General features: G+C 43.4%; 1 protein-coding gene across 1 annotated transcript in view; it reads right to left on the bottom strand.

Annotated features, from left to right (window-relative positions):
* Positions 1–406: 406 nt before the first annotated feature.
* LOC132889497 (uncharacterized) overlaps positions 407–26951 on the bottom strand; it is an 85448-nt gene continuing 58903 nt past the window's right edge. The window contains exons 3-5 of the mRNA XM_060926066.1: positions 1613–1715; positions 767–959; positions 407–658 (exon numbers count right to left, since the gene is read on the bottom strand). The gene's annotated coding sequence lies outside the window, so the exon portion shown is untranslated. The remainder of the gene's footprint in view (positions 659–766; positions 960–1612; positions 1716–26951) is intronic.

Below are 26951 nucleotides of genomic sequence, written 5' to 3'. Positions count from 1 at the left end.
ACTTCAAATAGATTATTATTCAATATTATATCATATAAGACACAACAACAGAGTAGCCCATACTAATTAATCCAATATTTGATATTGATATTAACTAACATTCCAGTTAAAAATTTAATCTTTTTCATTAATTAATGAATTAGTTAATTCATCTTCAGTAACTCTTTTATTCTAGCCAGGGTCATAAATTTATTTTTTTTAAGTTATTTATAAAACTTTATTTTATTTTATTATTTTATTTTATTATTTCAACATTTAATTTGAATGTTAAAATTAATTTTATAAAATAAACTTTTTTAATTTAATACATTCAAATGTGTTTGTGATTAAAAGATAATGATAACACCGTCACTGTAATTTCATGAAATATATGGTGTGAGAATTTTTTTTTTAAATAAAGCAAACAAACAGGATATTCACACAAATTCATATTACACTTTCTCAGAGAGAGAGAGAGAGAGAGAGAGAGAGAGAGAGAGGAAATTCATTAAGAACTTCATCCTGGTCGGGGTTGTGGTGGATCTAGAGCCTATTCCAGGAACACTGGGCGTGAGACTGGATTCATCATGGACCCCAAACACATTCGCACCTATGATGGAGTAACCAGTCCACCTACTTACTGGTGTGTGTTTGGGAGGTGTGAGGAAAACCAGACAGCCTGGAGGAAACCCATGCAAACACATCAACTAATTAATATTTTGCACCAATCTCTGACTGATAAGATAAAACCAGTTCTTGGTAGTAGATTGAGATTTTTACTCCTTACTTTCTGTCCATCTTTGTTCACAGGAACCACCGCGAGCAGTGAGAGCTCTCAGGATAGAACGAGAGTGTGTATATAAGCACATGTGTGTTGAGAGCAGCAGGGTCTCTCTTCCGATGTGTGTTTTGCAATAGAGATGTCTGGACCCTCTTTCTGTTATTGATCGCCTAGCGCTTTGAGAACAAAGAGTTAATCCCTGAAAGGCAAAATAGCACAGATTTCGTCTCAGTCATGAAAGTTTAAAATGTCTTCTTTTTTTGTTTGGTCCTGTGAGACATGTTCTCAGTGTAGCTGTTTGTGTGACCTGGGGCACATTGGAGATCCAATACTGAACCCTATTCATCCTACATTGAACCAGTCAATACCTATTATTAGCTACTGTTGGCCTATCCACTCAGCTCTGGCAGAGAAAAAGTAGGTTCTGAGATTGGCCAGTAGATGAAGGGAAAGTTAAGACCCCATCCAATTCCTCTTTGCTAGGCCTGGAAATACTTCTGCTGAAACTGTGCTTTAATTGCACAGCAAGGCGAGAAGCTAAATAATACATAAAGCAAATAATTCTCAAAGACTGAAAGTAATGCTCTTATGCATTTACATTCCTCTGGAAGGATGTGTATAATAAGAAAGAACAATGCTGATTGTGAATACTAATCGTGATGAAATGTTACTGTGATAACACTGAATATCACTGTGTGGTGTTAATTACACTGTTATTTTTGAATATTGTTTTCCGATAAGGATTCTTCTAATAACAGCTGTGTTGTTGATCATGAAACAATGTTACTTAGCACTTTGTTCTGAAATAGTGTTGTGTATAGTGGAGTATGTTGATGTGGCTGGTCTGCTCACTTTTAAGTCCTGTTCCTCTGGGCGGTGTAACACAGTCCAGCCGAGTGTGATGAGTAATGCAGCACCGGCCATTCCACTGACAGTATTGGGCCACTGCTAAAGCCTGAAGAGAGAGGAAAGACCTTGTTTGCTAATAGGTAATAAATTGTAGGTTTAATTATAACAGCAAGGTAATTACAATAAAGAAAACACCCAAACTTCAGAGGGGAAAAACGCAGGAGAAATCACCCTTGAAGAAACATAGACACCTTGGCATTGTGGAAAAAAGCCCTCCCCAACATGGATTTTAAACGGATGGTACCCTTAGTCCCTGACCAAGTGAACTAGCATGAGGATGGAGACTAAAAAACATTTCTGTAAGTCACTTTAAATAACGGAATCTGTTAATTGTCTATAAATGTAAGTGTTAACCGGTGCAATAAAGACAGATAGAAACTGATCCTGCTGTGCAACATTTGTATTATATTTCTCTGCTTATCTTACTTAAGTACTCAGAAACCTAAAGGAGCTTAAAGAGGAGAACAAGAGTGCTCTGAGAGCACAATATCCCCCACTGGCAACTCTGCCATAACTCTGGTAAAATGTGACTGAATTGAACAAAATTGCAATATGTGTATTATTGACACATAACAAAGAATTCTGCCAAGTTTCATAAAATTCCTCCAAAAATTGTGAGAGGAGTTGATTTCAGAAGATGAGTACCCTTCCCAGGATGGATGGATGGATGGATGGACAGATGGACATCGCCACGACATATTCCCCCTTTGGGCCTTTCAGCCAGCAGGGGATAAAAAAGGCCCATGCTGAAGAACAAGTCATAAAAAACGTCATTTGAGTTTTTGTTGATGGCAAAAGAATGCCATCCCCAATCTCTTGATGGTACCAATACTAGGCTCCAAATCAGTAGAATTTTTATTTGTTTATTTATTTATTTAAATTTTTTTTTTTCTGGAACTATACTTACATTGCTGGCCGGCTCTTGTGGTGGAATAACAGGGAAGCTACATGGCTACAAAAAGGCTTGTTTTTTTTTTCCCCCTCCTTACTTTTTGATGCATGTTTTTCTGAAGTTCAGTGTTTATGTGATTTTGGTCCAAAAGTCTGATACCACATTGAAAATCTGTGATTTCCCCCCCTTTCATTTAAAATGGGGAATAAACAGAATATTTAAGAATTTAGAAATATTTAAAACTAAGAAAGTAAATGTTCAATAGCTTGAATATTTAATATTCAAGCTCCTGCACTAATTCTATGCTCCCATTTAAATATCAGCAAATTTGTGATATTGACCATGAACTGCTTTATACAAAAGATCAGATTGTCCTAAGGTCTAATCTCTTAAATTGAAGAATGTGTTCAGCCAACACTCCCATGGATTTGATTGAAAATGCCAACTAGCTATTAAAGTAAAAATGGGACATACCAAATACCTATTTGGGACATACCAAATACCAGGAAACTCTGAAATTCATGTAAATATTTCAAACATTCTACTTTCCACTCAAGTTGTTATCAATAACATTATTTGTAATGGAAACTGTTGTGTTAAATTAGAAAAAAAGCAAACTAGAAGCATTTTCACTCGTGATCTCAGCCTTTTGGGCCACATTGTATGTATACAAGCATTATGATCAAAATGGTTAAACTGAGCCCAGAATTTGTACAATAATGATATAACAATATCAAAATCTTAAAGATTCTCTGACACCTTTAGATTTTTCCTGCTGTATACTGTAAAATCACTGAGTGCAGAGAAACTGGGTAACTAGAGCATTTTATGGCTGTGATTCACACATCATTTTTTGAGTACCTACTGTATGCAGACTTTGTAAGCCACTAAAGCACTCTTTAATATGGCTTTAATGTGAGCAAATCTTATCTCAATACACTCTTTGTGCACCAAAGCTGAACTTTTATGCCAAACCAGTTGAAACACATCTATGTGTAAAGCTTAAAAGTTCTGATTGCAAAGTTGAATTCTGGGCTAAATGTTCTATTTCTATTGCAGTTGGAGTTTTGAGATGTTTTGCTGCCACACACACTGTGTATCCTATGTGTAAATATTTTGCAGAGATAAAATGCGTCCTGCATTTTACGATTCCGGAGATTGCAGAAGCAAGTGAGCAGCAAAATCACGTGATTATTGTGAGACATGTTTGACCTACTTTTAACCAAACAAGTTGGCATGGGCAAACATGGCAGACTCCGCTCTCCCGCCAGCTAAAAGCCAGCGGAAAAGAAAAGGAAAGCCTGACTAGTGAGTGCAACTGCAAGATACAGCAAGGTTAGATGGCATGTCATTTTTCTGGATAGAAACTAAATCATTGTAGCTACTAAATCATTCTAGCTAGCGCTTAGCTATCTTAGCCTTAGAATGCATGGGCTTGACTCCACACTAGCAAGTATGGAGTTATACACCTGATGTTTTGATCTTGCAGAGAAAGAAGTAATAACACAAAGGTAGTAACTGAGAAAAGATATATTTGTCTTTGGTTTTATGGATCTATTCACAGATGTCAATCACAAATTACATACCTGCGACTCAAAACTCTCTGAGGTCGATGCAGAGTCCCAATGTTTTCCATGTGTCACCATCTTAGCATGGCGGCACGGTGGTGTAGTGGTTAGCGCTGTCGCCTCACAGCAAGAAGGTCCTGGGTTTGAGCCCCGTGGCCTGTGCGGAGTTTGCATGTTCTCCCCGTGTCCACGTGGGTTTCCTCCGGGTGCTCCGGTTTCCCCCACAGTCCAAAGACATGCAGGTTAGGTTAACTGGTGACTCTAAATTGACCGTAGAGTGTGAATGTGAGTGTGAATGGTTGTCTGTGTCTATGTGTCAGCCCTGTGATGACCTGGCGACCTGTCCAGGGTGTACCCCGCCTTTCGCCCGTAGTCAGCGGGGATAGGCTCCAGCTTGCCTACGACCCTGTAGAACAGGATAAAGCAGCTAGAGATAATGAGATGAGATGAGACCATCTTAGCGTGACATGGTCCCATATTTATGCTAATTAGTCAAAGCTCCTCGCATTCAGCTATTTCCGTAGGGCCATGCTGTTTACCTCAAGAGGTCGGAAAACAGTCCCAAAACGGAGAAAAGCGACCTTCTGCACATCAAAATGATCACATCTCGTACACATGATATTGTTCATGCAAGACATAGGAAAATGCCATGCACAATTAAAATAAACAAATAAATAAATAAATTTCAGAGGCGGCACGGTGGTGTAGTGGTTAGCGCTGTCGCCTCACAGCAAGAAGGTCCGGGTTTGAGCCCCGTGGCCGGCGAGGGCCTTTCTGTGCGGAGTTTGCATGTTCTCCCCGTGTCCGCGTGGGTTTCCTCCGGGTGCTCCGGTTTCCCCCACAGTCCAAAGACATGCAGGTTAGGTTAACTGGTGACTCTAAATTGACCGTAGGTGTGAATGTGAGTGTGAATGGTTGTCTGTGTCTATGTGTCAGCCCTGTGATGACCTGGTGACTTGTCCAGGGTGTACCCCGCCTTTCACCCGTAGTCAGCTGGGATAGGCTCCAGCTTGCCTGCGACCCTGTAGAACAGGATAAAGCGGCTACAGATAATGAGATGAGAATGAGATAAATTTCAGATGACTTTGCAGCCAGCACCTTTAAATTACTACTGTATGTTTCTCATGTGTTTAAGTGTACACACAAACATGTACGTATAACTGTTGGGGAACTATATAGTCCCTGTCATGTCAAACCTCAGTGTCAGGTCATCAGTCTTATATCCCAGGACCTTTCATCTCACATGCCTTCATGCACAGCCTAAGTGGCGGCTTACGCGGCATATGCTTTCAAATGTGTCCAGCTTTGGCACTCCCTGAATAGCAGCTGCTTAGCACAATGTGAAGACAGAGGGATGAAGGGGCTCGCAGGCACCTCTTTTTGTCAGCACCACTCACCTTCAAATGCTTGCCGCTGGTCCCAGGATGCCGGCTCTAACCTCTACTCAAGCCTGGACCAATCCATCGCTGTGACATGGGCCAACTAATATGTGTGTGTGAAAGTGTGTGAACATGCATTCACAGCCTATAGTGACTGGGAACTATGAGGCAACAGGGAGAAGACATCTCATACAACCTCATACAGAGGAGCCTGACATATTAATTAAATGGATTACGAATATTTCTAATTCTCACAAAAGACATGAGCAGTCCTATGAACTCAAAATGTGTTCTTCTTGGTTCCTTCTCTTTTCTTTTGCTCCTCCCTGTAGCTTTTGTACGCCCTGAGAGGACAGGGTTTAAGGGTCAGCAGGTTCCTAAGGACTGTGAGGAGAGCCAGGTCCAGGCCTTGCTGTGGAGCAGAGTTCCTAATCTTATCATCTCAACTCTTTTACAAATCTAGCAACAACCTTATCCCGATTAAAAGTTCTGTATACAGTCTATACATGTAAGAGATACAGGAAATTGACTGAGCAAAGTATGCCATGTGGAGAAGGTTATTCTTTATGTGCATTCTTAGGGTAGTAAATATTGGTGAAACTGTTTTTATTAAATGTATTCACCTCACTTCTTCCTTGAGAAACATATCAAGATCCAACCTCATAAATTGGTTATCCCACAGGGGACACTAAAAATTCAAGAGAATCAATAGAATTGTCATTAAAACATGAAACGTTCAAGTTCATTGACTCAAATCCAGCAATAAAATACAAATAAACATAAATATTGAAGCCAGTTCATGCATCTTGATAGCATCATGTCATTTCAGGCTGAAAAGTTCTCTAAAGCAAAGAAGCAAGCACATCACTGAGTGATTTACTGTAAATTGTCACGCTTGTGGTCTATACCTGTAATATTGACCCATCATCTTTTATTGCTCGGAACATCTCTCAGTGGTTTTGGCCATACATCTATATAAGTAGTGTCCTGCCATGGTCTAAGGCTGTTTAAACAATCTAATAGGAGTTTGTCACTATGATGCACATTATTTGCTGAAAGATATTACCCATGCAGCTTCTCCCAGCATGTGACAGGAAGTAATAGGGCATTTTTGATAAACAAAGACATCAGAGCGCACCTATCCTTTGCTGACAGTGACTGAATGTGGAGAGATGTACAGTGACATGCACCAGCACATACAGTAGGTGCTGAGATACATGTACATGCGCATATATATGCCAGACACACACACAGAGTTGTGTCCATACACATAATGATTGAGCTGTTGTGACATGGACAGCGCAACAGACTGTCACTTCAACTTCACCTGTAAACAGGACACTGGCCACAATGAAACACACACCATGGACCTTTCAACACACTACCCTGCGAGAACATCACAATCTTATATGGAGCTGAGGTGAGAGAGCCTGTCAGAGCAGTTACGGAGCTAATAGAGCTAACAGCCAAGCAGTTAAGCTGGGACAACAAAATAGAAGCAGATCATTTACTCTCCACTACTCCACTAAACACACTTTACATTAGCCACTATGCACTAGGTGCAGCACACACTCTCCTAGGTAGCAAAGACAGAAACGAAGAAGAAGAAACCTTTATTTGCCACATGCACACTTCAAGCACAGTGAGATTCATCCTCTGCATTAAACCCATCTGAAGCAGTGAACACACGCGCACACACACACACACACACACACACACACACACACACAGAGCAGTGGGCAGCCATACTACAGCGCCCAGGGAACAGTTGGGGGTTAGGTACCTTGCTCAAGGGCACTTCAGTCCAAGGCCGCCCCATGTTAACCTAACTGCATGTCTTTGGACTGTGGCGGAAACCAGAGCACCCGGAGGAAACCCACGCAGACACGGGGAGAACATGCAAACTCCACACAGAAAGGCGCCCGCCGGCCACTGGGCTCGAACCCAGAACCTTCTTGCTGTGAGACAACAGTACTAACCACTACACCACCGTGCCACCCACATCCAAAATTAAATATGACACTTCTTTCGAGTGATCCTTTCACAGTACTGTAACATTGCTGTAGAGTCATTCTCAAACTACACTCACTGGCCACTTTAATAGGAACCTGTTCTTGAGTCTAACGTTTCTGTTCTTGGCTAGCAGGAGTGGAACTCAATGTGGTCTTCTGCTGTTGCATGCTGAGATGCTTTTCTGCTCAACATGGCTGTAAAGAGTTGCTATGAGTACCTCAAACCAATCTGGCCATTTTCCTCTGACCTCTCTTATCAGCAAGGCGTTTCCACCCACAGAACTGTCGCTCACTCAATGTTTTTTGTTTTTGGCACCATTCTGTTTAAACTCTCGAGACTGTTGTGTGTGAAAACCCCAGGAGATCAGCAGTTTCTGAAATACTCAAATCAGTCCACCTGGCACCAACATCCTGGTACCAAAATTCAAAAAAGTGCTTATTTAAGGAGTTAAAGGCATTTTTGAGACAAAGTCGGCAAACAGTCTTATTTTGTCAATTTGGGTGTGCCAAATTCATATCTGCAATATGCCGAGCTCTATCTGACCTCTGTTGACCTCTAGAGGTCATTGAACTTTGGGCCTGTAAACATCTCAGCTGAACCCAGTTTCTCAGCTTTCTAAGGAATGAAATGCACTAAAATGATTAATGAAGTTAGCAAATGGCCTTGTTTGTTAAATGTTTGGGTGCTGAATTCATTTTTCATTTGTAAAATGACATATGACCTCTGATAACCTCAAGGTCATTAAACTTGGCCTATAGGCCTATGCATTTAACGGCATTTTTAAACTGACTTTACTCCCCCAAAAAGAATATGAACAGACAAAAAACAAATAGAAAGGAACAAATACAACATTAAATGCCAGTCCATGTACATGTGACTTACTTTTCACAATGAGAATGCCTAGGCGATCACCTTACATAACATTGCATTACATTTAGCGGTTATTGTTTATACAAAGCTACTGAAAAAAGGACAGATTCAGCAGCATACAAAATGTGGGGGCATACAGGGTATACAGGTTAATCAGGGTTAGTATATACCGTAAAATACCAAATAATAGCCCGGGCTATTATTTGTCTCAATCACGTAAGAGACCCGGCGCGTATTAGAGACTAGGCGGCTATTTGGAACAGGCGATTAATTCCTTCTTCACAAACACCTTCCCCAAAATCTACCTCAAAACGGGGAAAAATCATTCTCAGATAGGCCTACTTTTAACCAGTATAACTTACAGTTTGTTTCGAGTTAGATTACAGATAGCACGGTGCCGACTTCGGGGAATTTTGAAGACGCGCAAAATGCATCTTCGCATGGCACAGTCGGGGTGGATAAAGGATAAATCACACACCTTTTCCTGTTAATGACTAGTTAAGCGCATGCTTTACAAAATAATCAAGAAACCACACCATTGTTTGTGCGCAGCACTGTGATTTAATTACTCTGCAAAGTTATGGTCACTTGCTATCACCCTCACCCATGCAGCCTCCACCCTTTGCGCTTCGCGATGTCTGTCAATCTGAAATTGCATGGAGGGCGCGACGTTGAAGCAACATAATTAGGGTGCGAAGTGTCAAACCAAAGGGTTTTTTCTTATGCTGAAAAATAAGTGACCTGCAGTGGCTACATACTGTCATCTTGCATCACGTTTCTCTCCAAGACGTCTCCCTATTTGGCCGATATGAGCCTATTCCCCGAGTGAGTTGGTACGGTGGCTCGACCCCGTAGAAAACTTAAAGTTCGGATGAAAGTTAGTTGAATAGGTTACTGACTTGTAGGCCTACATGTTGCCTGCCTGACGCGTGCTTCTGCCCAACTTGCATGACAGATTACTTGTTGAAAAGGCCCCTTGGATTAGATTGGCCGCGAGCAGACTGAAATGCATGTTAGAACGCTCTCACCTTTTTTGTAAAGCGTCTTCCAGATCCGAATGGGTAAGGGCAAGTGAAATGGTATAAGGTCTTTAATAAAACTCAGTGTGTGCTTTGACGCATGCATTCGGCAATTTAGGTCGTTTAACAGAAGCAGCAGTCCAACCTTGGAAACCCGCAGTCCTCAATGTCACCACACACGCTGGCTTTCGTTGGGTGTACCCAAAGGGGTATTCCTCATTCGATGACGTAAGTGATATCCCACACACCCATGTCAAACGTAATTGGCTAAGACATCTGTCAAAAGTTACGGAGTTGCATTCCTCAAGAAATATTACGGTAGACCAAGATTATAACATTGAAATGGCATGTTTATTATCACGTGTAACAAAATGTTGTAAACAGTGTTATAGAAATAATTTCATTCATTCATTCATTCATTCATTCATATTGTTTCGGTAGAAAACTATGCAATGCAAAATCGTTTAAACACCAGAAAACCAGAAAAGTGCTGGGCCTCAAGATTCTAGATAGAACGTTCGGACGCTTTTTTTTTTTTTAAGACCCCGGAGAGTATTCGGAACCGGCCTTTATTCGTCACAACACACGCGTACACCCGGCCGTTAAAGGGAACTCGGCGGTTAATTGGAACTCGGCTATTATTTGGTATTTTACGGTATGAGAGTTTTTTTCTTTGTTGTTTGTTTTTTGTTTTGTTTTAAACGGGGTAAAGCCTTTACAAAAAACAAACAACAAAGAAAAAAACTCTCATATATACTAACCCTGATTAACCTGTATACCCTGTATGCCCCCACATTTTGTATGCTGCTGAATCTGTCCTTTTTTCAGTAGCTTTGTATAAACAATAACCGCTAAATGTAATGCAATGTTATGTAAGGTGATCGCCTAGGCGTTCTCATTGTGAAAAGTAAGTCACATGTACATGGACTGGCATTTAATGTTGTATTTGTTCCTTTCTATTTGTTTTTTGTCTGTTCATATTCTTTTTGGGGGAGTAAAGTCAGTTTAAAAATGCCGTTAAATGCATAGGCCTATAGGCCAAGTTTAATGACCTTGAGGTTATCAGAGGTCATATGTCATTTTACAAATGAAAAATGAATTCAGCACCCAAATATTTAACAAACAAGGCCATTTGCTAACTTCATTAATCATTTGAGAAACTGGGTTCAGCTGAGACGTTTACAGGCCCAAAGTTCAATGACCTCTAGAGGTCAACAGAGGTCAGATAGAGCTCGGCATATTGCAGATTTGAATTTGGCACACCCAAATTGACAAAATAAGACTGTTTACCGACTTTGTCTCAAAAATGCCTTTGGGTGTCACAATTCTGGATTTTGGTACCAGTCTACAATGCCACAGTGAAAGTCACAGAGATCACAATTTTTCCCATTCTGATGTTTGAAGTGAACATTAACTGACACTCTTGATTTGTCACTACATGACTGACATGATAACAGAAGAAGAAGAAGAAGTAGAAGAATTATCTCATTCTCATCTCATTATCTCTAGCCGCTTTATCCTGTTCTACAGGGTCGCAGGCAAGCTGGAGCCTATCCCAACTGACTACGGGCAAAAGGCGGGGTACAAGTCACCAGGTCATCACAGGGCTGACACATAGACACAGACAACCATTCACACTCACATTCACACCTACAGTCAATTTAGAGTCACCAGTTAACCTAACCTGCATGTCTTTGGACTGTGGGGGAAACTGGAGCACCCGGAGGAAACCCACACAGACACGGGGAGAACATACAAACTCCGCACAGAAAGGCCCTCGCCGGCCACGGGGCTCGAACCCGGACCTTAGAAGAATTATTTACAAGTAAATAAATAACTTATCGAGTGTGGAAATCTACTGGTGCTAGTGATATGGCCACTCATTCTTCTGAACTTTGACTTGGAAGCATTTACCCACAACTTTATGTGATTTCAAAACACAAGCTTTTACAGCTAATAAAAGGACATGAAAGGGACAAATGTCTCTGTGGCAGTGGGGGCGTGGTCAAGCACCGGTCTGTGACAGGAGGGCGGAGTCAGGGAAGGTGAGTGGCAGAATCACTACACCTGACGGCAATTAACCTGTGTTTGTGTGTCTTCCCAGTAACCGCGCTCTATTTAAGGAGGCAGAGGGAGAGCAGAGGGAGAGCTTCCCCGGACGAGACTACAGTGTGTGTTTGTCTCTGTCTCTGATTGCTGTTTGAAATTGTCTACTGAAAAGTGTGGCAATAAAGCCTCAGTTGAATCCTGATCTCTGTCCTGCCGTCCTCTGTGCTCCACCCACCCATAGGGAACTTACTACAGTGGTGCCGAAACCCGGGACAGTGGATCACCAACCCAGCAGCCCCATGGAATCCTCCCCGTTCGCTGACCGCCGGCTGGCCTCCGCGGACCTCCGCCGGGCCGTCCTCCAGCGCGTGGAGTGCACACCGGAACAACAGCGCCAGCGCTTCCGCGCGCTGCGATTGGAGGAAGTCGGCCGGCCGTTCGCGTTTGGCCAGCAGCTCCGGGACGCCTGCTGGTGGTGGTTGAGGGCCAACGATCGCGACACCAAGGGAATCGTCGACCAAGTGGTACTGGAACAGTTCATCGCCCGCTTACCAGCCGGAACCGCGGAGTGGGTCCAGTGCCACCGCCCGGCGTCGCTGGATCAGGCAGTCGAGCTGGTGGAGGATCATCTAGCAGCTGTCCCAGCGGCAGGACAGCAGATGGCATCTTCTCTTCTCTCCTCTTCTCTCTCTCTCTCCCCCTCCTCCTGTGTCCCGTCCTTGCCCCATTCCCCCACCGCGGAGGCGGGGGCTGGCACCACCCCAGCCGGCCCGCCGCACCCGCGGTGCCCTCCTGTTTCTCCCTTCTGTGTCTGTCTCTCCCCCACCTCAGGTGAGTGAGCCCCAGATCACCGGTGTAGAGGGAAAGCCCGGGCCGGTTTGCTGGCGCTGCGGGGAGCCGGGCCACCTTCAACAGCAGTGCACAGCAATGGAAGTGGGCACGGTGGTTCGGATCCCCGACGCGCCAGAGGCCGTCCTCGATCGGGCCGGAGCGTATCGCATACCGGTGAGTATCCAAGGGGCTACATATCAGGCGTTGGTGGATTCTGGTTGTAATCAGACCTCAATTCGCCAAAGCCTGGTTCAAAACGAGGCATTGGGGGGAGCACAAGGGGTGAAGGTGTTGTGTGTGCATGGGGATGTTCACCGCTACCCTTTGGTGTCGGTCCACATTATTTTCAGAGGGGAAAAATTTATAGTGAAGGCGGCGGTTAATCCTCGCCTTACCCACTCTTTAATTTTGGGGACTGATTGGCCGGGATTTCGGGGTTTAATGACACGCCTAGTAGAGAGTGGGTCCTGCCATTTGACAGGGGGAGGTCCCGGTGTTGCTTTGGCGGGAGCAGCTGTCACAGAGCCGTCTACGTCATCTCCGCGTCAGAGTGAGGAGCCGCCGGCTCCTCCTCTCTCTATTGGGGAATCCCTCGCGGATTTCCCATTAGAGCAGTCGCGAGACGATACTCTGCGGCATGCGTTTGACCAAGTGAGAGTAATCGATGGTCAAATGCTCCAGCCGAACACCACCCCGTCCTTCCCCTACTTCGCGATTATGAAGGATAGATTATACCGAGTGACGCAGGACACTCAAACTAAAGAGCGAGCCATGCAGCTTTTAATTCCGAAGAGCCACCGGGAATTGGTATTCCAGGTGGCTCACTTTAATCCCATGGCTGGACACTTGGGGCAGGATAAAACACTAGCCCGAATAATGGCCCAATTCTATTGGCCGGGGATTCGCGGCGATGTCCGTAGGTGGTGTACGGCATGCCGCGAATGCCAGTTAGTAAATCCAGCGGCCATTCCAAAAGCGCCTTTGCGCCCTCTACCGTTAATCAAGACCCCGTTTGAGAGAATTGGGATGGATCTCGTCGGGCCATTAGATCGGTCAGCACGAGGGTACCGCTTTATATTAGTTCTGGTGGACTATGCAACGCGATACCCGGAAGCAGTGCCTCTGCACAATATCTCAGCACGCAGTATTGCAGAGGCACTCTTCTGCGTCATCTCCCGAGTTGGAATCCCGAAAGAGATTCTGACTGATCAAGGCACCTTGTTTATGTCACGTACACTGAACAAACTGTATGGGTTGTTGGGGATTAAGCCGATCCGCACCAGTGTGTATCACCCACAAACGGACGGTTTAGTAGAATGGTTCAACCACACCCTCAAAAATATTATTAAAAAATTCGTGAGTGAGGATGCACGTAATTGGGATAAGTGGCTCGAACCTTGCTGTTCTCAGTGCGAGAGGTCCCCCAAGCCTCCACGGGGTTCTTCCCATTTGAATTATTATATGGGCGTAAGCCGCGCGGCATCCTAGATGTGCTGCGGGAAAATTGGGAGGAGGGACCTTCACAAAGTAAAAACGAAATTCAGTACGTTATGGACCTGCGCGCAAAACTCCACACGCTCACCCACCTAACTCAGGAGAATTTGCGGCAGGCCCAGGAACGGCAAGCCCACCTGTACAACAAGGGTACGTGCCTTAGAGAGCTCACTCTGGGAGATAAGGTACTCGTACTGTTGCCCACGTCGAGCTCCAAATTGATCGCCAAGTGGCAAGGACCCTTTGAGGTCACATGGCGAGTCGGGGACATCGACTATGAGGTGAGGCAAATGGACAGGGGTGGGGCGCTACAGATTGACTACCTCAATCTGCTTAAACTCTGGAACGAGGAGGTCCCCGTGGCGTTGGTGTCGGTAGTTCCGGAGAAGGCGGAGCTGGGGCCGGAGGTTCAAAAAGGGACATTGGCATCACGTACCTCTCCGGTCCCCTGTGGAGACCACCTCTCCCCGACCCAACTCACAGAGGTCGCCCAGTTGCAGACCGAGTTTTCGGATGTGTTCTCGCCCCTGCCCGGTCGCACTAACCTCATAGAGCACCACATAGAGACGCCCCCGGGGGTGGTAGTGTGTAGCCGCCCTTACAGACTACCCAAACACAAAAAAAGGTGGTTCGGGAAGAACTTCAGACCATGCTCGAAATGGGCATCGTCGAGGAGTCCCACAGTGACTGGAGCAGCCCGGTGGTCTTGGTACCCAAGGCCGACGGGTCGGTCCGGTTCTGTGTGGACTATAGAAAAGTCAACGCTGTGTCTAAATTTGACGCGTACCCAATGCCTCGTATTGACGAGCTGCTCGATCGACTAGGCACGGCTCGCTTTTATTCGACACTGGATTTGACGAAGGGGTATTGGCAGATCCCCTTGACTCCATTATCCCGGGAAAAAACGGCCTTTTCCACACCGTTCAGCTTGCACCAATTCGTCACACTTCCTTTTGGGCTGTTTGGGGCACCTGCTACGTTTCAGCGGCTGATGGACAGGGTCCTCCGCCCCCATGCCACCTATGCGGCCGCGTACCTGGATGATATAATCATTTATAGTAACGACTGGCAGCGGCACTTACAACACCTGAGGACCGTCCTTAGGTCGCTGAGGCGAGCGGGTCTCACTGCCAACCCGAAGAAGTGTGCGATTGGGCGGGTGGAAGTACGGTATCTGGGCTTCCACTTGGGCAACGGGCAGGTGCGTCCCCAAATTAACAAGACAGCAGCAATTGCGACCTGCCCGAAGCCCAAGACCAAAAAGGGGTTGAGACAGTTCCTGGGGCTGGCTGGCTACTATCGTAGGTTTATACCTAATTATTTGGACGTCACCAGCCCGCTGACTGATCTCACTAAAAAGGGGGCACCAGATCTGGTCCAGTGGACGGAGCAGTGCCAGCGGGCTTTCTCTGAGGTAAAGGCTGCTCTGTGTGGGGGGCCACTATTACACTCCCCTGACTTTTCTCTCCCTTTTGTGTTGCAGACCGACGCGTCGGACAGAGGGCTGGGGGCGGTGTTGTCCCCGGAGGTGGAGGGGGAGGACCGCCCCATCCTGTATGTCAGCAGGAAGCTGTTGGTGCATGAGGGGCGCTACAGCACCATAGAAAAAGAATGTCTAGCGATCAAGTGGGCGGTCCTCGCCCTCCGTTACTACCTGCTGGGGCACCCTTTCACTCTCTGTTCAGACCACGCGCTCCTCCAGTGGCTCCACCGCATGAAAGATGCCAACGCGCGGATCACCCGTTGGTATCTAGCACTCCAACCCTTTAATTTCAAGGTGGTCCACAGGCCGGGGGCACAGATGGTCGTGGCGGACTTCCTCTCCCGTCAAGGGGGGGGGGGAGTCAGCTGCAGGCCGGACAGCCGCCTGGCCTGAGTCGGGCGGTGGGGGTATGTGGCAGCGGGGGCATGGTCAAGCGCCGGTCTGTGACAGGAGGGTGGAGTCAGGGAAGGTGAGTGGCAGAATCACTACACCTGACGGCAATTAACCTGTGTTTGTGTGTCTTCCCAGTAACCGCGCCCTATTTAAGGAGGCAGAGGGAGAGCAGAGGGAGAGCTTCCCCAGACGAGACTACAGTGTGTGTGTGTTTGTTTCTGATTGCTGTTTGAAATTGTCTACTGAAAAGTGTGGCAATAAAGCCTCAGTTGAATCCTGATCTCTGTCCTGCCGTCCTCTGTGCTCCACCCACCCATAGGGAACTTACTACAGTCTCATTCTCATCTCATTATCTCTAGCCACTTTATCCTGTTCTACAGGGTCGCAGGCAAGCTGGAGCCTATCCCAGCTGACTACGGGCGAAAGGCGGGGTACACCCTGGACAAGTCGCCAGGTCATCACAGGGCTGACACATAGGCACAGACAACCATTCACATTCACACCTACAGTCAATTTAGAGTCACCAGTTAACCTAACCTGCATGTCTTTGGACTGTGGGGGAAACCGGAGCACCCGGAGAAAACCCACGCGGACACGGGGAGAACATGCAAACTCCGCACAGAAAGGCCCTCGCCGGCCATGGGGCTCGAACCCGGACCTTTTTGCTGTGAGGCGACAGCGCTAACCACTACACCACCGTGCCGCCCAGGGACAAATGTTATTTTAAAATTATTTTTATTATTAAAATTCATTTTATTCTGCTACTTTACATATTTGATAGACATTAGACATGTACAGGTGGCACAGTGGTGTAGTGGCTACCACTGCCGCCTCACAGCAAGAAGGTTCTGGGTTCAAGCCCTGCGGCAGACGGGACCTTTCTGTGTGGAGTTTGCATGTTCTCCCCGTGTCTGTGTGGGTTTCCTCCGGGTGCTCCGATTTCCCCCACATTCCAAAGACATGCAGGTTAGGCTAACTGGTGGCTCTAACCGTAGGTGTGAATGGTTGTTTGTCTCTATGTGTCAGCCCAGCGATGATCTGGTGACTTGTCCAGGGTGTACCCTGCCTCTCGCCCATGCAGCTGGGATAGGTTTGCCTGTGACCCTGCACAGGATAAGCAGTTACAGATAATGGATGGATAGACATATACAGGACTGTGCAAAAGTCTTTGGCACCCTATTTTTTTCATACAAACTATGTTGTAGATTTCTATTTTATGACTTCTACATTATCGAGTCAGTACAAAAACATTTTAGAGTCCCAAGCATTCATTTTCCAGCACAAAATTAAATGTTACAGAAAAAAAAATGTTTGTATCTGAGCAGCATATTACATAAGAGAACACTTTTCAGATTAAAAAAGAAAACATAATGAAGTCTGCTGGGTTTTGCTGCAAAATTAAGAAGCAAATGTGACAGTCAAAGTGTCCAGAAGAACTGTGGCTGGTTCTCCAAGATGCTCAATAAAACCTACAGCTCATCCATCCATTATCCGTAGCCGCTTATCCTGTTCTACAGGGTCACGGGCAAGCTGGAGCCTATCCCAGCTGACTATGGGCGAGAGGCGGGGTACACCCTGGACAAGTCACCAGGTCATCGCAGGGCTGACACATACAGTGGGGCAAAAAAGTATTTAGTCAGCCATCAATTGTGCAAGTTCTCCCACTTAAAAAGATGAGAGGCCTGTAATTTTCATCATAGGTACACTTCAACTATGAGAGACAGAATGGGGGGAAAGAATCCAGGAAATCACATTGTAGGATTTTTAATTAATTAATTGGTAAAATCCTCGGTAAAATAAGTATTTGGTCACTTACAAACAAGCAAGATTTCTGGCTCTCACAGACCTGTAACAACTTCTTTAAGAGGCTCCTCTGTCCTCCACTTGTTACCTGTATTAATGGCACCTGTTTGAACTCATTATCAGTATAAAAGACACCTGTCCACAACCTCAAACAGTCACACTCCAAACTCCACTATGGCCAAGACCAAAGAGCTGTCAAAGGACACCAGAAACAAAATTGTAGACCTGCACCAGGCTGGGAAGACTGAATCTGCAATAGGTAAGCAGCTTGGTGTGAAGAAATCAACTGTGGGAGCAATTATTAGAAAATGGAAGACATGGAGTCACGTGGTACACCCGCCCAGGATGGCTGCCTAAACCGGAGCGGAGCTCGGATTTCCTCAAACCCTCGATAATAGTCATATGACGTCGATAGTTTTACAATATATTGAATTAATAAGCTTTACTACAGTGTGATGAGTAATAGAAGTCACTATTTTACACGGAATCAGCCTACTGCTTCTCGAGGGAAACCTTCACAAAGTTCGCCGGTTAAAACCTCTAAGATGGCGGAACCACCTGTTGAATCGAAAAATCCTACGAAAGGCAATGTTGCTGGTGAACTGACTGCCATAAGAGCGATTCTGGAGCAGTTAGCTAACGACATGACTGCTGTGAAGGGTGGTATTGAGAGTCTTAATGAAACTGTGGCAACTCTTGGCGGTAGGATGGATGAAGCCGAAACGAGAATTTCCTGCCTGGAGGACGAGGAGGCTAAAGCGAATACAACTAGGAGAGAGTTGGAGAAACAGAATCGCCGCCTGCAAGAAAAACTGACGGTTCTGGAGGGCTTCTCCCGACGCCCAAACATTAGAATCTCTGGTGTCAAAGAGGGGACAGAGGGCTCTGACCTAGAGAACTGTGTTAAAACTCTGCTGTCTGAGGCCTTGCAAATTGAAGCAGAAGATGCTTTGTTTGAAATTGATAGAATTCATCGCGTGGGGCATAAGTCCGATGAGGAACACCCGAGACCTAGACATATCATCGTCCGCTTTTTAAGGGATAAAGCCAAAATGCGCGTGATGACGGCAGCTAGAAAGAAGGAGAAGATTATCTGGAGAGACATGAGAGTGCGCCTGTTTCAGGATTATGCACCAGAGATCCTGGAGAAACGCAAGAAGTTTGATGGGGTGCGTGCCTTGCTGAAGCAGCGCAAGATTCTCTACACGCTGCGCTTTCCAGCCGTCATGACATTCTCCGTGAACAACAAACAACACGAGTTCTCCAGTCCAGCAGAGGCAAAAAGATTCATCAGTGGGCTTTGGACAATCGAAGATGTGGATGACAGCGACCAGCCTTCAGAAAATGAGTAAACTGTTTAATACAGTCTAATTTAATCACTTATAATGACAGGTAACATGATTCACATAGCCTACTGGCATATTAATGGGATAAATGTAGCCTACTTATTCTTATGAGAGGGAAATGTAAAGCATATGGGCTTGGAAATGTTTGAGGAGCATTTCAAGGGTTTTTTTTTTTTTTTTTTTTTTAATCAGAGCTGTAAGCTGAACTATAACTTTACAGCGTTTTCATTTTGATATAGTCTAATAGAGGGGGTGGGGAGGAACGAGTGAGAGGGTGGCCAAATGGGACCAATGAGTGCTACGGACCTGCTACGCGTGTGTTATGTTGGGTTTAGTTCTACCCAACGGTGTTTGTCTTTTGTGTTTTTTGTTTTTCTTTTGATGTGCCTACTATTTTTCATTGTTGAATTTATATTGACCTCTGGGTTATATCAAAAATGGTGTACTGCTTTACTATGGGTTAAACAGAAGGTAATTATAAGGGTCTGTGCTAGTATAATATGGGCTATATGGCTTTATGACAATATGTAAAATAGTTTCATGGAACATAGCGGGATGTCATAATGTAGTTAAAAGGAAGAAAATTTTGACTTATTTAAAGCAGAAAAAGACAGATATTGCTCTCATTCAGGAGACACATCTTGATGAGGAGGAATCTTTAAAACTTAAAAGAGACTGGGTGGGCCAGGTGTATTTCAGTACATTCAACAGTAGGAAAAGAGGGGTGGTTATACTGGTTAAAAAAAATTTAGACTTCCAGGTTTTCAAACATTATGCTGATAAAGATGGTAGATGGGTGATTTTGGATGCTGCGTTAGAAGGTCAGAAGATGACTGTGGTGAATATTTATGCCCCTAACTCTCCTCAACCTGACTTCTTTCACAAAATTTGTAATTCAATACGTAATATTGGGAATACAGATATTATTATTGGAGGGGACTTCAACCAGGTCAGGGATGTATTTCTAGACAAGTCTTCAAGACCCAGACCAGTACATGATCCCACGTGTGCTGCTTTGGATGTGGTGTCAGATGAGCTGGCCTTAGTGGATATATGGAGAGTGCTTCATCCACAAGAACGAGACTACACATTTTTCTCCCATCCACATTCCACATATTCTAGGATAGATTATTTCCTTATATCTCGCTCCTTGGTGGGCCAGACTATTGGGTCATCTATTGGTAACATTGTTGTAACTGACCATGCCCCAGTTGAACTTCTCTTGTCTAGTAGGGGAAAAGTTCCACCCTCACCTAGGTGGCGCCTTAATAGTTCACTTTTACATAATAAGAGCTATTGTGAATATATAAGGTTGAAAATTAAAGAATTTTGGGAATGCAATGAAGGCTCTATTGAGGACGTTGGTCTCACCTGGGATGCTTTTAAAGCCTATATAAGAGGCTGTCTTATTCAATATGGCTCTTTGATGAAAAAGGCTCAGAGGGAGGAAATACTGAGGTTGGAAAAGGACATTAAGGCTCTTGAAAAACAACACATGTCACACCCAAGTGAGGAAATATGGAATAAATTAATTAAACTGAAATTTGATCTAAATAGTATATTACAGAAGAAAGTTGAACACGCCATGTTCTGTTTGAATCAGAAATATTTTGAACAGGGTGAGAAAACTGGCAAATTACTTGCACATAGAGTACGTCAAATACAGTCTAATAACTTAATTCCTTCAATTTTCAATGAGGATAATAATACATTGACCACTGATAAGAGGGAGATTAATGAGGTGTTTACTAAGTTTTATAGAGACTTATATACCTCTAATGGACATATAGAAGAACCAAGATTATCAGAATTCTTTTCTTTAATTAAAACACCTACTTTGACGAGCGAGCAGAAAGCGGATCTAGAAGAAGAGATTTCCATAACTGAAATAAAAAAGGCTATCAAAAGTCTCAGGTTAGGCAAGTCACCTGGTAATGATGGATTTCCATCAGATTTCTATAGGATTTTTGTAGAAGAACTGGCTCCTAGGTTACTAGCAGTATATACAGACGCTTTGGAGAGGGGTAGACTACCACCTAGCATGAGATCAGCAGTTATTACACTATTACACAAGAAAGGGAAAGACCCTCAATATTGTGGTAACTATCGTCCAATTTCATTAATTAATGTGGATGAAAAAATTATTTCTAAGGTCCTTGCAATTAGGCTTGAGAAAGTGCTTCCTAATTTGGTACATGTGGATCAAGTAGGTTTCGTTAAACATAGATGTTCAGCTGATAACCTGCGGAGGATATTACACATAATTTGGAAATGCAGGAATGACCCAGATCCTGTTGTTGCTTTCTCCCTAGATGCCCAGAAGGCATTCGATAAAGTAGAATATGCCTTTCTATTTTACACTTTAAGAAAATTTGGGTTTGGACAGTCTTTTATGCAGTGGTTGGAGTTAGTATACACTGATCCTATGGCTACGGTTCTTACGAACGGGATAATGTCACCATCCTTTAATCTCAGTCGAGGTACTAGACAAGGCTCACCTTTATCGCCACTGATTTTTGCTTTGTTTCTTGAACCCCTTGCAATCGCATTACGTGATTGCAAACATATCCAAGGCGTAAATATGGGGCGAGAAGAACAAAAACTCTTTTTGTACGCTGATGACATTCTTTTGATCTCAAGTAATCCTGACGTGGCGGTACAGGCTATGTCCTCAATAATTGACTCATTTTCTGAGATATCTGGTTATACCATTAATTGGACAAAGTCAGAGGCTATGCCTCTTTCCAAAATGTGTCCCCCTGCCATTAGGGGCCCATGGCAATTTAAATGGATGCCTATGGGTATGACCTACCTGGGGATTAAATTAACCCCTGGCTTAGATAAAATAATGCAGGTAAATATCAATCCTGTTATACAAAATATTAAAGCTCTTCTGCAGAATTGGTCAAAAATTAATCTTTCTTTATTAGGCAGAATTAACTTAGTTAAGATGATTATTTCCCCCAAGATTCAGTATATTATGTATATGCTACCTTTGACCTTTCCACAAGGCCTGTTTAAACTTTACAACAATATTGTGGAAGACTTTGTATGGGTAGGCAAAAAACCGGCGTTTAGCAGGTCTAAACTGTATGCTGCCAAAATAAGGGGCGGTTTGGCCCTGTCTAAGATGGACTGGTACCACTATGCATTCTCTCTCTCTCAATTAGCGAAGATGTATAAGCTCTATACATTTCCAAATCAGAGGCCTTCATGGGTAAACATGGAGGAAGGGCTTGTGGCCCCGACTACATTAGAGGCCTTTCTCACCCAGAATGGTAGGCGAACACCCTTTGATGACCCCGTTTTAGCTTTTGCACAAGAAACATGGTCAAGGGCTTACCAACTTATTAATATTTGTCCTTTTCTTTCATCCAAAGCGTCAATTTGGTTCAATAAAAAATTGCTAATTGATAAAAAAACATTTATGTGGGAAACGTGGTCCAAGTCTGGTATAAATCTATTGGGGGACATTTTTACTGACAAGGGTATTAAATCATTTATTGAAATCAAACAAGAATTTAACCTGGATCAAAAAGAATATTGGAAGTATTTACAACTTTCACATTGTATTAGAGCTAAATTGAAATCTGCCCCAGACCCGCCATCTGGCTTTCAGGAGGTATTAATGAAACCTGGTTTTAAAAAAGCATCTACTTTCTACCATCTTATCAGAGAGGCACGAACCCCCAAATTAGAGGGATTGAGGTTGTGTTGGGAAAGAGATTTAGGCATTCCAATTTTAGAAGATACATGGAAATGGTTGGTTGAGTCTTGGTATACTTGCTCACAGGAAACACAATCTCAGCTCATTCAGTACAAATTGCTCCACAGAAAATATTGGACCCCGAGTAAACTAGCCAAACTGAAACTAATGGATAATGATACATGTTGGAAATGCCAGAAAGATACTGGGACTTTGATTCATATGCTGTATGAATGTGAAAAGAATATTGATCTCTGGAATGGGATTGTGAATCTTTTAAGTTCTATTCTTCAATGTGATCTTACTATGTCACCGGATTTATGTATTTTTGGTTTGCTACCAGAAAACATAAATATAACCAAAAGATACAAGTTGTGGGTACGCTTGGCAACTGTATCAGGATGCCGTATTATTCTAAGACACTGGAAATCATCCACATCTTGCTCATTTAAGGAATGGACTGAGCTACTGACAAAAATCGCCTTATATGAGCGTGTTACTTTCAATGTCAGGGGCAAAGAAGAACTATTTAACCAGATCTGGGGGCCTTTTTTGAGCTATATAGAGAACATGACTGTGTAATTGTATATATGTATCCTGTTCTGTATGAGTAGAGGTCAATGTTAATTGTTATTTACGTTTGTAGGCACTTGTTTTGTTTTGTTCGTGGTTTTTTTTTTTTTTTTTTTTATAATTTGTTTGTTTGTTGATGTAAGTTTTTCTGTCTGTTTTGTGAATGTTCATACTGTAAAAGAACAGAGAGCTACTGCTTATTGATACAAGACTTTTGTATTTGCAATGATGCAAATGTTAAATTTTGTTTTTGCTGTCTGTGAAAAAAGACAAATAAAAAAAAAAAAAAAAAAAAAAAGAAAATGGAAGACATACAAGACCACTGATAATCTCCCTCAATCTGGGGCTCCACGCAAGATCTCACCCCGTAGGGTTAAAATGATCACAAGAACGGTGAGCAAAAATCCCAGAACCACACGGGAGGGGGACCTAGTGAATGACCTGCAGAGAGCTGGGACCAAAGTAACAAAGGCTACCATCAGTAACACACTACACTGCCAGGGACTCAAATCCTGCAGTGCCAGACGTGTCCCCCTGCTTAAGGCAGTACATGTCCAGGCCCGTCTGAAGTTTGCTAGAGAGCATTTGGATGATCCAGAAGAGGATTAGGAGAATGTCATATGGTCAGACGAAACCAAAATAGAACTTTTTGGTAAAAACTCAACTTGTCATGTTTGGAGGAGAAAGAATGCTGAGTTGCATCCAAAGAACACCATACCTACTGTGAAGCATGGGGGCGGAAACATCATGCTTTGGGGCTGCTTTTCTGCAAAGGGACCAGGACGATTGATCCGTGTAAAGGAAAGAATGAATGGGGCCATGTATCGTGAGATTTTGAGTGAAAACCTCCTTCCATCAGCAAGGGCATTGAAGATGAAACATGGCTGGGTCTTTCAGCATGACAATGATCCCAAACACACCGCCCGGGCAACGAAGGAGTGGCTTCGTAAGAAGCATTTCAAGGTCCTGGAGTGGCCTAGCCAGTCTCCAGATTTCAACCCCATAGAAAATCTTTGGAGGGAGTTGAAAGTCCGTGTTGCCCAGCGACAGCCCCAAAACATCACTGCTCTAGAGGAGATCTGCATGGAGGAATGGGCCAAAATACCAGCAACAGTGTGTGAAAACCTTGTGAAGACTTACAGAAAACGTTTGACCTCTGTCATTGCCAACAAAGGGTATACAACAAAGTATTGAGATGAACTTTTGTTATTGACCAAATACTTATTTTCCACCATAATTTGCAAATAAATTCTTTAAAAATCAGACAATGTGATTTTCTGGATTTTTTTTCTCATTTTGTCTCTCATAGTTGAGGTATACCTATGATGAAAATTACAGGCCTCTCTCATCTTTTTAAGTGGGAGAACTTGCACAATTGGTGACTGACTAAATAATTTTTTGCCCCACTGTAGACACAGACAACCATTCACACTCACATTCACACGTATGGTCAATTTAGAGTCACCAGTTAACCTAACCTGCATGTCTTTGGACTGTGGGGGAAACCGGAGCACCCGGAGGAAACCCACGCGGACACGGGGAGAACATGCAAACTCCACACAGAAAGGCCCTCATCAGCCGCTGGGCTCAAACCCAGGACCTTCTTGCTGTGAGGCGATAGTGCTAACCACTACACCACCATGCCACCCACTTACAGCTCATTTCCTTTAAATCTGCACTCATTGTACCCGAGACTACTTTTTTTTTTAAGAAAAGGGTCATCTCACGCCAAATATTGACTTTGTTTCATTTATTATGGCTTACTGTTGTTTATAATATTTTTTTATGTTGAAACATTTCATTTCATTATTTTAAGCCATTTTTTGTCTACAGCATTTCTTTACATATGCCTAAGACTTTTGCACAGTACTGTACAGACCCTCCAGGGTTTCGCGATGTTGCGATTTACAACTTCAACGCAAATTCAACCAATCCCCGCGAATTCAGGGCGGTGTTGCAATTATATCCAATCACCGCAACTTTCCTGCAAATTTGACCAATCGTTGGCGTCGTCTTGAGGTGACGTCGACAAACTACCTTCCGCCTTACTTCCGTGTATACGTTCAAGAGGAGCAGAATGTGCACAGTGTTGCCAGATTGGGCGGTTTTAAGTGCATTTTGGCGGGTTTTGAACATATTTTGTGCTGGAAAACGTCAGCAGTATCTGGCAACACTGCATGTGCGAGTCAGTGTTTATATAGGCTTAAATTCTGTTACTGAAAGTGTGTTATGTTTACAGTGAAGGACTGTGTGCACTTTATTTTTTTTACTTAATACAAGAAATTAATGGATGCCAACATTTTTGCCAAAATGGTATTTTATTTTCCATTGTTTAGGCAGCTTCAGCATCATACTGTGAGATTCTGTTCAAATTGTTTTTTTTCTTTTATGAAGCCTGAGCCATTTATTTTATTAGTTTATAATTATTGTTTAATTTAGTCTTCAGGAGAGACTGCCTGCACACAGTACTAGTATTAATAGTTTTTTTTTTTCTTACATGAAAGCTGAGGCATTTATATTATATTTTAAGGTAACTTCATGTTGTGCTGTGAGGTTCTATGCACTTTAACTTTTGAACCAACAGGTGCATTTGGATAAGTAAAGCCTATTTTTCTGCATTTTTGTAGTCCTGGTAATCTTTTATATTGGTAAAGTTGTTTATAGAGCCATTTCTCAGTGTCTTTGTTTTTTTTTATCAATAGTTTTTCAGTAATAACTTAATATTTAACATATCACTCAATTTTAATCACAAAAAGAGAAAATCGCAGCAATTTCTCGCAACTTTCACTTCCTCCCGCAATGTAATCGCAACAAAAACCTAAAAACCACTGCAACTTTCATCGCAATTTTTTGGAAAACCCCCCGCAACATCGGACATTTTAGCCCACAACAATCACAAAAAAGGCCCGCGAAATCCTGGGGGGACTGACTGTACATTCAGGCTGTGGCATTAAAATGAATAAGGAATACTTTTTAATATCTACAAGGCTTTAAATTTTGAACAACTGTCTTATAGGATTGGCATTAAAAAAAAAAAGTACACATCAATTAAGATTCAAACCATTTATTATTGCTTGAAAACCTTTAAAATTGTACAATGATGTTTTATGTGGGGCGTCCTGAAAAAAAAATGGACTATGTAAAAAAAAAATTGTCACCATATTCAAAGAACTATACTCAGCAAAAATAAAAACTTGACACTCATTATTTTTCAAATAGTGTTTAGAAACTTTTCTTGAAAGAGTTCTTGTTGTGATTATGGTTAAATGCATTGTCAAGGGCATTACGTCACACATTCATTCTACTGGTCAGGCCTACGTAGCACGTGCGAGAGCACTGCACGCTAAAATCACATTTCCACGTGACACAAGTGACGTGACCTATTGATACACGTGCAATTGATCTCACAGTAGCAGAGTAGAGTGTCATCTCAGAAAAACAAGGTTTTATGGTTAATTATTCGTTAATTTGCAATGCCACGACTGTCAAACATTCAGCGTGAACGTGCCATTGGCATGCTGAATACGGGAACATCCGTCACTGACGTTGCGAGGGTTATGGGATGCAGTCGACAGACCATCCATAATCTCCAGACACGTCTCCATCAAACTGGCACCACAGCCGACTGTAAGGAACCCTCCACAGAACTTGCAGGAGCTTGGTGCCATGTTGGTACAAATATGGCGGCGCATTCCCCAAGCTGTGTTCAGACGCATCATCCAATCCATGAGGAGACGTTGTATCGCAGTTGTGAACGCCCATGGAGGACACACCCGATATTGACATGATTTCATTAAGTTGTGACTCACAGTTTTTGATCATGGACATTGTCGTCGCATTTCCGGTGGAACCGATTCCATGAC

This window comes from Neoarius graeffei, chromosome 7, assembly GCF_027579695.1.
Source record: "Neoarius graeffei isolate fNeoGra1 chromosome 7, fNeoGra1.pri, whole genome shotgun sequence".
NCBI lineage: Eukaryota > Metazoa > Chordata > Actinopteri > Siluriformes > Ariidae > Neoarius > Neoarius graeffei.
Note: the sequence above shows the minus strand (reverse complement) of the source record. Positions and strands in the feature narration are given on the sequence as shown.